Below are 8,729 nucleotides of genomic sequence, written 5' to 3' on the forward strand. Positions count from 1 at the left end.
ACACACTGTGTATGGCAGCAGAGTCACACACTGTGTATGGCAGCAGAGTCACACACTGTGTATGGCAGTAGAGTCACACACTGTGTATGGCAGCAGAGTCACACACTGTGTATGGCAGCAGAGTCACACACCGTGTATGGCAGCAAAACAACACACTGAGTATGGCAGCAAAGTAACACACAGTGTATGGCAGGAAAGTAACACACTGTGTATGGCAGGAAAGTAACACACAGTGTATGGCAGCAGAGTCACACACTGTGTATGGCAGCAGAGTCACACACTGTGTATGGCAGCAAAGTCACACACTGTGTATGGCAGCAAAACAACACACTGAGTATGGCAGCCAAGTAACACACTGTGTATGGCAGCAGAGGCATACACTGTGCATGGCAGCAAAGTCACACACTGTGTATGGCAGCAGAGTCACACACCGTGTATGGCAGCAAAGTAACACACAGTGTATGGCAGCAAAGTAACACACTGTGTATGGCAGGAAAGTAACACACAGTGTATGGCAGCAAAGTAACACACTGTGTATGGCAGCAAAGTAACACACAGTGTATGGCAGCAAAGTAACACACTGTGTATGGCAGGAAAGTAACACACAGTGTATGGCAGGAAAGTAACACACAGTGTATGGCAGCAAAGTCACACACTGTGTATGGCAGCCAAGTAACACACTGTGTATGGCAACAGAGTCATACACTGTGCATGGCACCAAAGTCACACACTGTGTATGGCAGCAAAGTCATACGTTGTGTATGACAGCAGAGTCATACTCTGTGTATGGCAGCAAAGTCACACACTGTGTATGGCAGCAAAGTAACACATTGTGTATGTCAGCAAAGTCACACACTGTGTATAGCAGCAAAGTAACACACTGTGTATGGCAGCAGTCATACTTAGTGTATGGTAGAAAAGTAACACACTGTATGGCAGCAAAGTAACACACTGTGTATGGCAGCAAAGTAACACACTGTTTATGGCAGCAAAGTCACACACTGTGTATGGCAGCAAAGTAACACATTGTGTATGTCAGCAAAGTCACACACTGTGTATAGCAGCAAAGTAACACACTGTGTATGGCAGCGGTCATACATAGTGTATGGTAGAAAAGTAACACACTGTGTATGGCAGCAAAGTAACACACTGTGTATGGCAGCAGTCATACATAGTGTATGGTAGAAAAGTCACACACTGTGTATAGCAGCAAAGTAACACACTGTGTATGGCAGCAGTCATACATAGTGTATGGTAGAAAAGCAACACACTGTGTATGGCAGCAAAGTCACACACTGTGAATGGCAGCAAAGTCACACACTGTGTATGGCAGCAGTCATACACAGTGTATGGTAGAAAAGTAACACACTGTGTATGGCAGCAGTCATACACTGTGAATGGCAGCAAAGTAACACACTGTGTATGGCATACTTCACACATCCCACATTTAACCACTCCATTTTGCTACGGTTTTTTCCCTGTCGGACAACTTTTACTGGGATCCTCAGCAAGCTCACAGGATCACTCATTGGTAAGCAGGCTCACAGGATCCCTCACTGGCTAGGTAAGCTCACAGGATCACTCATCGATAAGCAAGCTCACAGGATCACTCTTTAGTAAGCAAGCTCACAGGATCACTCATTGCTGAGCAAGCTCACAGGATCACTCATTGCTAAGCAAGATCACAGGATCCCTCACTGGCTAGGTAAGCTCACAGGATCACTCATCATTAAGCAAGCTCACAGGATCACTCACTGGGTTACTTGAATTCTACGACCAGGCAAGAAAGAGAAGGGTGGGCAGACTGCATATTTTTGGATTGTCAGAAAGCCTTTGATACAGTGCCACACAAGAGGCTAGTGAAAAAGCTGGAGATGCAGGCCAGAGTGAAAGGGAAGGTACTCCGTTGGATAAAGGAGTACCTAAGTGTTATGGACCCGAGTCCAGCGTCCGAGCACGGAGCATTGACAACAACACCATCTGTGAGTCTGCTCCCGAAACTCCCTCCAAATGGACAGCGCCATCTAGTGAGGACGGGATATACCGGCCACAGGTGCTGGATTCCCGTCTTGATTAGCTCATAACATAGCCGCTGCTGACCTCTGGTGAGGTGGCGCTTAGACAGCAACGCCATCTATGGAGTGGATAGGTGGACGTTTGTGTCTAAGCCTGTAAGTGAGGTTCCCTAGCCCCAGCACTAATGACGTGCCTGATTACAGAGTCGACCTGGGACTGCTGTAATGGACGATGGATCAGTCTACCCAAGGCAGCCAAGGTCTCTCCACGAGTTTGCTCTGAAGATGCTGTGAGTCACCCCCGGACGAACACTGTTGAGAGTTTTAGCCTTCCTGTGACGTGGCAGTATCAGGAATCGCCTTATCCGGGGCTGGCTGGTGGAAGAGACTAGATACTGTGGTGCTTAGAGAAGAGAGTGATCAGCGGAATCACACGAGGCTCCTGCCTAGGGCTCGCAACCCTAGTATCGGTCGTGGAGTGGCCTACACAGCGGAGCTGATCGGAACCTGCCAGCTACAGGCTGGATTGTGGTTGAAGGCCTCCACGACGGAGCACCCAGTGGAACTGTGATTTGGCTGGCCTGTGGCCAGGGTAGATTCGCAGAGAGAATCAAAGAGGATTCATCGTGGGCCAAAGAAGAGAACCAGGGCTACTTATCGTGAGCATAGTGGAGCATCCTGAGTCTTCGGAGGAAGACAAGTCATTGTACATTTGTGTATTTATAACCCCCGTGTGCAACTGTGATTGTTATTTATTTATGGTGGTGGTGTAATATATATATATATATATAAATCACAGCATGTGTATCCCTCCCCCTTTAATTTAACTTGCGTTACGGAACACATCCCTTGAAAGCCTCTACTAGCTTGGGGCCGGATTCCCAAATTCTAATAACACCAGAAAAGAACCCGGTTACGCCCCAGTAGGGCCGTAACACGAAGCAACAGGAGACAACGAGTCAGTGTGAGGGGTGATGTCTCAGATTGCCGAGACGTTACAAGTGAAGTTCCGCAGGGGTCAGCCCTTGGACCTATACTGTTTCTGATATATGTAAATGATCTCCCAGAGGGTATAGATTCGTTTCTCTCAATGTTTGCTGATGATGCCAAAATTATGAGGAGGGTTGAAACAGAGGATGATAGGAGGCTACAAGATGACCGAGACAGACTGAGTGAATGGTCCAACAAATGGATGTTGAAGTTCAACCCGAGTAAATGAAAAGTAATGAAACTAGGCAGTGGAAACAGGAGGCCAGACACAGGATACAGAATAGGAGATGAAGTATTTAATGAAACGGACAGAGAGAAAGATCTAGGAGTTGATATCACACCAAACCTGTCTCCTGAAGCCCACATAAAAAGAATACCGTCTGCGGCATATGCGAGGCTGGCTAATATCAGAACAGCGATCAGGAACCTGTGTAAGGAATCATTCAGAATCATGTACATCACATATGTAAGACCAATCCTGGAGTATGCGTCCCCAGCAAGGAGCCCGCACCTTGTCAAGCACAAGACGAAGCTGGAAAAAGTTCAAAGGTATGCCACTAGACTAGTCCCAGAACTAAGAGGCATGAGTTATGAGGAAAGGCTGCGAGAAATTCACCTTACGACACTGGAAGAGGGTTAGGGAGAGTAAGGGGAGATATGATCACAACCTACAAAATCCTCAGGGGAATCGACCGGGTAAACAAGAATAAACTATTTAACACTGGTGGTATGCAACCAAGTCACTCACTGTGTAGGGAAACTGGTGGAAACTGGTCACACACAAGTGGAAACAGAGTACCCACATGAGCCACAGGGACGTTAGAAGAAACTTTTTTCAGTGTCAGAGTAGTTAACGGATGGAATGCATTATGCAGTGATGTGGTGGAGGCTGACTCCATACACAGTTTAAAATATAGATATGACAGAGCCCAGTAGGCTCAGGAATCTGTACACCAGTTGATTGACAGTTGAGAGGTGGGACCAATGAACCAAAGCTCAACCCCCGCAAGCACAAATAGGTAAGTACTGGCTAAGCAAGCATGATCTTACTTGTCAAAGAATACCAGAATGAAGCAAGAATGGAGACTTAAGAATTAACACGTCAATGAAAAATTCACCGGTAACGTGTGTGCAAAGTTGGCTTGTCTCGCAACTCCTCTCTCTCTCTCTCTCTTTCTCTCTCTCTCTCTCTCTCTCTCTCTCTCTCTCTCTCTCTCTCTCTCTCTCTCTCTCTCTCTCTCTCTCTCTCTCTCTCTCTCTCTCTCTCTCTCTCTCGCTCTCTCTCTCGCTCTCTCTCTCGCTCTCTCTCTCCCTCTCTCTCTCTCTCTCTCTCTCTCTCTCTCTCTCTCTCTCTCTCTCTCTCTCTCTCTCTCTCTCTCTCTCTCTCTCTCTCTCTCGCTCTCTCTCTCGCTCTCGCTCTCTCTCTCGCTCTCTCTCTCGCTCTCTCTCTCGCTCTCTCTCTCCCTCTCTCTCTCTCTCTCTCGCTCTCTCTCTCGCTCTCTCTCTCCCTCTCTCTCTCTCTCTCTCTCTCTCTCTCTCTCTCTCTCTCTCTCTCTCTCTCTCTCTCTCTCTCTCTCTCTCTCTCTCTCTCTCTCTCTCTCTCTCTCTCTCTCTCTCTCTCTCTCGCTCTCTCTCTCGCTCTCTCTCTCCCTCTCTCTCTCTCTCTCTCTCTCTCTCTCTCTCTCTCTCTCTCTCTCTCTCTCTCTCTCTCTCTCTCTCTCTCTCTCTCTCTCTCGCTCTCTCTCTCGCTCTCTCTCTCCCTCTCTCTCCCTCTCTCTCTCTCTCTCTCTCTCTCTCTCTCTCTCTCTCTCTCTCTCTCTCTCTCTCTCTCTCTCTCTCTCTCTCTCTCTCTCTCTCTCTCTCTCTCTCTCTCTCGCTCTCTCTCTCGCTCTCTCTCTCGCTCTCTCTCTCGCTCTCTCTCTCTCTCTCTCTCTCTCTCTCTCTCTCTCTCTCTCTCTCTCTCTCTCTCTCTCTCTCTCTCTCTCTCTCTCTCTCTCTCTCTCTCTCTCTCTCTTCCCTTCTCGCTCTCTCCCCCTGACCCGCCGCTCTTCATCCTCTCTGTCTCCCTTCTCCCTCTCTCCTCTTCTTTCCACATCAAACACTACTATAACAATAATTCTGCAGCACAGGTGCAAAGTGCTAATCCTTGGCGTAGATAAAATAGGAAAACAAATGCCATAATCCATCGTAATCGTCCCGGATGAGGTCAGTGAAACACGCCCTAATCCAAAGGCAACAACGAGGTATAGCAACGCGCTGCAGGTTAACTCTGCGGGAAAACAATATATAGGGAACTAAACAATTGAATAACAAAGCGAGTAACTCAACCCGCAATCTGTAGAGAAATACCTCATATGTCACCTTCTCTGACGAGGTCCTGGGAGAACTAACTAATCAATCAGTGCTGACTGAAACAGATCCCTTCCCCTGAGTTGCGCTCTTGGGGAAATGACACAACAGAAGAAACAAACCACAGGACAACTTAGGGAAATGACACAACAGAAGAAACAAACCACAGGACAACTTAGGGAAATGACACAACAGAAGAAACAAACCACAGGACAACTTAGGGAAATGACACAACAGAAGAAACAAACCACAGGACAACTTAGGGAAATGACACAACAGTAGAAACAAACCACAGGACAACTGAGGGAAATATCTCACTCCACCATCCCTAAAGAAATTTCCTCAACGTTCCATCTCTAAGGACGATATCTTCCCAACATTTCCTTCTTCGTCAACGTGGTCCTTGAGAGGCTCTGATGGAACATAAACACACTCAAGGAAGTCCCTCGACACACTCTCAAAAATAATTTGATTTGCCAGCTTCAAGGGCCTAATGTTGAATAAATATTTTGTCTTTCACAGTAATGAAGGGAAAGCAGGTGTGTATGTTGGCAGGTGTTTATGGTTGCAGGTGTGAATGGTCGCAGGTGTGAATGATAGCAGGTGTGTATGGTTGCAGGTGTGTATGATAGCAGGTGTGTATGGTCGCAGGTGTGAATGGTAGCAGGTGTGTATGGTAGCAGGCATGTAAGGTCGCACGCGAAACGGTCATCGCGAGAAGTTAGGCGCCTCCATCGCCCCATGTTATCTCACAGCATTAAACATTAATGATGCTCCCTGCGACGGTGTTCACAAAACGGTCGAAATATGCTGACTAAACTCTCTCTGTCTTTTAAGGGCTTGGCTTGTTCGATAAATAGCCATGCCTGGTCCATGTGCTTTCATAAACCATGTTATTCAAATATGTTATGTAACAATTTTGGTGGAAATTTTCCACAACATCTTGCATGTAAAAAGAGATGGTTTGGGCGGAGCTAAGGCTGTCTTAATCTCTATGATCTAACATCAATATGTGGCCACAGTCTGATTACTAACATATGCTACCCTTCCTTTCAACCATCATTTGTTAAGTGTTGTAGTGCTTGATTCACTAGCTAATATTAACTCCTAAATTGAGGACTACAACAGGCTCCACTGAACGTTCCTGATTATATACCTTCGAAAAATAATTAACTCCTCAGAGGGTGTATTAAATAATCATTTAATTTCTCGACCGGTGACTAAGATGGCCTTTACCCCCATGCTTTAGGCGCCAATCTCACTCACACTTGAGTAATGTGGTCTCTTCTCAACGTCATATTGCCGGATGATAGGCTTGATCTACCTCCGACTATTAGCAAAATTTATCTGTAACTGTCATGCTTATGGGACTAAAGTCTTTATTACAGATCTCTTAATCAAATACAATCGAATCAAAGAATGTGATGATAAGCCGTGGCTTTTTTAAGGTTTGTGGTTTAGTCATTGAACCAAATGTTGTCGGGTGTCACCACTGCCAACACCGCCACTGTCACCACTGCCAACACCGCCACTGTCACCACTGCCAACACCGCCACTGTCACCACTGCCAACACCACCACTGTCACTACTGCCAAGACCACCACTGTCACTACTGTCAACACCACCACTGTCACCACTGCCAACACCACCACTGTCACCACTGTCAACACCAGCATTGTCACCACTGCCAACACCACCACTGTCACCACTGCCAACACCACCACTGTCACCACTGCTAACACCACCACTGTCACTACTGCCAACACCACCACTGTCAGTACTGCCAACACCACCACTGTCACTACTGCCAACACCACCACTGTCACTACTGCCAACACCACCACTGCCAACACCGCCACTGTCACCACTGCCAACACCACCACTGTCACTACTGCCAACACCACCACTGTCACCACTGCCAACACCACCACTGTCACTACTGCCAACACCACCACTGTCACTACTGTCAACACCACCACTGTCACTACTGCCAACACCACCACTGTCACTACTGCCAACACCACCACTGTCACTACTGCCAACACCACCACTGTCACTACTGTCAACACCACCACTGTCACTACTGCCAACACCACCACTGTCACTACTGTCAACACCACCACTGTCACTACTGCCAACACCACCACTGTCACTACTGCCAACACCACCACTGTCACTACTGCCAACACCACCACTGTCAGTACTGCCAACACCACCACTGTCACCACTGCTAACACCACCAATGTCCCTACTGCCAACACCACCACTGCCAACACCACCACTCTCACTACTGCCAACACCACCACTGTCACTACTGTCAACACCACCACTGTCACTACTGCCAACACCACCACTGTCACTACTGCCAACACCACCACTGTCACTACTGCCAACACCACCACTGTCACTACTGTCAACACCACCACTGTCACTACTGCCAACACCACCACTGTCACTACTGTCAACACCACCACTGTCACTACTGCCAACACCACCACTGTCACTACTGCCAACACCACCACTGTCACTACTGCCACCACCAACACCACCACTGTCACTACTGCCAACATCCTTCCATCCTCATAGGTAGCATCACCTCCACCACTACTGCCAACACAAACTTTACTGTCACAATATTCAAGAACGTTGTCACCACCACTGCCAACACAATATCCACTGTTAACACGACCACAACCACTATCACCATTCTCACCACTACCATCACCACTTCCAAGACCACCACAATTGCCAACACTACAACAAATACTACCTCCATCCTCACCACCACCACCACAACCACCACAATTATAAACACTACCACCCCCACCACTTGCATTTTCTTTACTACCACAATCGCCACCATCCTCATCACTTCCAATCTCCACTGCATCATCGACCATAATTTATCTAAATGGCACATTTATTTAACGCCTAAACCTGAAAATATGATACCAAAGTACAAATGGATTTATATATCAAAGGCGCCTTAACAAAAGCCTAAAATGCAATGATGAATATTGCCAAGCTATGTTGTCAATGATCGAGTTGCAAGGGGTTGAATGAGGGTGCAAATTCCATAGCTCTTGCGGTGTAATTCCTAGCAGGAATTAATGTGTTTTTTAATTTATTTAATTATTGATTTAAGTTTATTGAACTTTCTTCAATATTTATTATTACTTCAAAGTGGACTGTATTTTAATATTTATCCTGCTAGGTGTTAACATGTACACAAGTACGGTGGGGGGTTAAATGTATATCTAAATAAATAAAAATGGAAATGTTCATTTGTTCAAAATCGCTAATCTCCGAAAGTTCTTCACCGATTGCTTTGAAATTTTGACACAACGTTGCATTCGAATCTAGGCGTCTTTTTAT

Source organism: Procambarus clarkii, chromosome 6, assembly GCF_040958095.1.
Source record: "Procambarus clarkii isolate CNS0578487 chromosome 6, FALCON_Pclarkii_2.0, whole genome shotgun sequence".
Taxonomy (NCBI): domain Eukaryota; kingdom Metazoa; phylum Arthropoda; class Malacostraca; order Decapoda; family Cambaridae; genus Procambarus; species Procambarus clarkii.